The 3,805-nt window shown below is 39.5% G+C and overlaps 1 long non-coding RNA gene across 1 annotated transcript; it reads left to right on the top strand.

The window, feature by feature from the left end:
* Positions 1–874: 874 nt before the first annotated feature.
* Positions 875–3,580, top strand: LOC121957477. The gene is made up of 3 exons (XR_006106783.1): positions 875–1,021; positions 1,123–1,217; positions 3,441–3,580. It is a non-coding gene; the product is annotated as an uncharacterized LOC121957477 (long non-coding RNA).
* The last annotated feature ends 225 nt before the right edge of the window (positions 3,581–3,805 follow it).

Raw genomic sequence — 3,805 nt, 5'->3', positions numbered from 1 at the left:
TCTTTTTTTTTCTTTACCAAAGCCATTCATCTATAGGCTATCTTGCCAGTGTTATCTGAGTTTGGATGAGCACCAAAAGCAGCTCATCCTCAGGCTGGTTAAAGCCTCTATTATGCTACTCTCTGACTCATCAAAATGACACATAAAATTGTACATCAGATGTCTTAGAAATGCCTCACTAGTAGGAACACCAGAGGACACAAACAGTTTATTGGCACTATGCCATCTGGGAACCTTAAGCAGCAACCTCATTGCATCATTGTAATCCACTGTTAGCCTCCGCATATTGCAACATTTTAGTACACATGTTCATGTGTGATGAAAATAGCCTACAAACACTGACGCATGCATGTGACCCATCAATCAGACAGAAAGCATGTGAGTGGTTAACCCTTTGACCTCTGCAATAGAAATGGTCTGCCTACATTGGTATTTTTGTTTATTGTGATGTAATTTATCAGAGTATCTTCAAATGCTTCAAATCCCTGAAATCTGTCCAATTTAAATTAAAAGGTTATATAATTCAATAAGCCATAGTAATTGACAGAAGTATCGAAATTCTGTCATAAAAATAAAAAAATCAGACATTTTCATAAAATTTTACAAATTAAAAAAACCCCAAAACATATCGATCCAAAATAATTTTCAATTTAGAAACACAAACTAAATATTCCTTAACACTGCATAAGTTATTTAAACTAATGGCTATACATTATGTGAGATATGCTCATATTTATGATCAGAGCGCAAAGGCATCACTCATCCATCACTCGCTCCTCTGGCGCCACCGTGTGTTTTTTTGCACCGCAGGTCCCGTGGCGTAATGACGTCACTACTTGCGTGCAACGCTATGAAACGGAAGAGGGAAACTTCAGCTTTCTACAGCAAAAACATGCCCCAGCTTTTGTGTTTTTGATTTTAGGTCGGTATATACAGGATCGTGCAAATAATCCCCCGCGGCCTTCCGCGAGCAAAGTCTGCCGTAAATACAGCAAAATACTACGTTTTCACAACACATGAGGTAGGGTAACAGGGTAACGAAGTGATTACATGGAAGACAGAAGCTAGCTTTCTCTTGTAAAAAAGAATGGAGGCCTGTAACTATTGTTGTTTTTATTTTAGGGGGATACAGGATTATGGAAACAGGGATCTCCTGCGGTCCCACGGCGTTATCCGGCACAATTACGGCGAAATACTACGTTTGCACCTCATGTAAGGTGAGTTAACATAAGTTCATGACGTTATGACACGGAAGGCTGAATCCTTTCTGCTGCAAAAATGATTGAATTCTCTAAATATTATGGCTCTTTATTTAAATCTATTTAAATAGGCCCATGGTCTGCTTTCAAAGGGTAAATGAAATAAAACAATGCGAGAGAAATTATACAGGATTCAGGTCACTTTGCCCCTCAAAAATGAAACACTCTCACAGTGTGTTGATATCAATCAAACTGCAGCTCTAAGGGTTTTGACACAGTTAAGTTTACTCTGCATATAAACTGTCCTTGCCCTGCACGGAGAGGAAGAAGCCTCTCTAAACAATCATCGTCAGCGTGCATCCTTTCAGCCCAGCACTATTTTATGTCAAAAACACTCTACAGAGTCTCTGCTGTTCATTTAGTTTAATGGTTCCAAAAACCTCACAAAGCTAGAAGGCTAAAATAAAGTAATAATTTTGTTAGGAATGATTTACAAACCTGTCTCCCCTCCAAGCTCTGTACAAAGGCATTTTTCTGTGTGCACTTTGACCTCATGGAAGCAGCAATATTTGGAGGAAATACAGGCAAAGGATTAACCCACTCAAACCCATACATGTATTTTTAAAACCACAAAGAGTTTGAAATCCATTAAAAAAAGAATGTAAAAGATAACATATGGTCGTTAAAGAGCATTACAACTGTAGCTCATGTTTACTCAGCACTCCCCAAAGGCTACGCAGAGCTCAAACTCTGCACCACTCCCTGCTTATATATCCCTCATTACTGCACTGTGATATCAGGATGAAACAATGCAATGATTTTGTGTCACTCTATCTTCAAAGTGATCGTGCCCAAACTCAGATGGATTGAATAACGGGGAGGAATCTTTTGTTTGCTTGTGTTATAAACAAACTGTAAAATGATCCAGCGCAAAGATGCATCTCAGGCCATCTGGGAAACACTATCCCTCACACTATTAACAGGATCTGTAAATATTGTGATGTTGGAACTGGTGGAAAAGCTTATGTCAAACATTTTTTTTGTGCAGAATGAGATGGGGATGGCAGCTTATATTATGAGCTGTTGGTTATTTTCTCCCTTGTTATATATTCCCTCTGACACCTTCAATCTCCTAATTTCCATTTCTAAACTGCTTTATGCCGCATTAAGAGTGGGAAATTACAGATTACTGTTATTTTTCTCACTATAAAGTGAAATATTACCATAAAATAAATGGTAACTGCCCTTCTCTCATCATATTATGCAGGCAGTAACACAGTCTTTGGCCAACATTACTGTGTTCAGTTTAGTTCAACAAAATGTGGCCTTGGCCTACATGTGCAGTCCTCAGTAATAGGCACTAACCCCCTGCTTCTCTCTTGCACACATACGTGGATACATACACATTCATGCACACACACACACACTTAAAACCTTTTGCCTTTAGCCCTGTTAAACTCAGGATATGAGTCCTGAGTGAGAGCAATAAAACCAGGCCAATAAAATGTCCCTCTGTTTCTCCTTCTGCAGCTCCTTCTCTGTACACTTTATGTATGTATGCATGCATGCATGCATGTATGTATGTACAGTATGTATGTACAGTATGTGTGTATGTATGTACAAAATGTATGCATGTATGTAAGTATGTGTGTATTTATTTAGTGTATTTATTGAATATATATAGAAGTATGTGTGTGTGTGCGTGCGTGCGTGTGTGCATGCGTGCAAATACCCTATGTATATTTAAGTGTGTTTACGGAAAGTAATACCTATCTATCGATCTGTCTGTCTGTCTGTCTGTCTGTCTGTTTGTCTGTCCAGATGGGCTCAACCTCACACCCTCACAGAAATGCTGCAATTTAAAGATACATAAGAAATCCTTGTCAACCTTCACAGTAATATTTCCAACATATCACCAGAGGACCCCAACATGAATATTATGAAATAAATCAATAATAATAGATGCAAAAAAATTAGTTAAATATTCAACATTAATTCCTGAACAGCAAAACATTGAAGGGATATAATGGGGAAATAATACTGTAATAATATGATAGTGACACTAAAATTTAACATAGCATTCAGTATTACAGATTTTCATAAACCCACTACTGAGTGCTTATGAGGTTTGGTATAGCACAGTATTTTGTCAAGGATTTCAGACTCTCAGCACTCACATCTGACGGTGTCATTGCGTTTTTTCGTCGGTAGATGGCACACTTGAATGTCTAATTCTTGCAGGAGCGGAGGAGCGCGCCTGGAGCTCCACGGAGCGCGCAGCCGCCGACTGCCTCCCTGACTTCCTGCTTGAATATTCCGCCTCCGTGCGTCGTCTCGTCGCCGTGCCGTGCCCGGGTGAAGAGTTCATGGTGCGGGCTCGTCGGCGGATGATGCGGGGCCTATGTCAGAGTCTAATCTCATTTTGCAAGCGCGGTGAGTGCGACATGTTATATTACTGGAATCAGTAAGGGGACCTAAAGAAAGCATGCCAATAAACAAAAGTAACGGGCAGCCTCTCATTTATAACTATTAGGAACACTTAACCTTATGGTCAGGTTATGGTTAGAGATAAATCCACCGGCCATTTACTGCAACGTTTTATTGAG

This window comes from Plectropomus leopardus, chromosome 18, assembly GCF_008729295.1.
Source record: "Plectropomus leopardus isolate mb chromosome 18, YSFRI_Pleo_2.0, whole genome shotgun sequence".
Classification (NCBI taxonomy): Eukaryota; Metazoa; Chordata; class Actinopteri; order Perciformes; family Serranidae; genus Plectropomus; species Plectropomus leopardus.
Note: the sequence above shows the minus strand (reverse complement) of the source record. Positions and strands in the feature narration are given on the sequence as shown.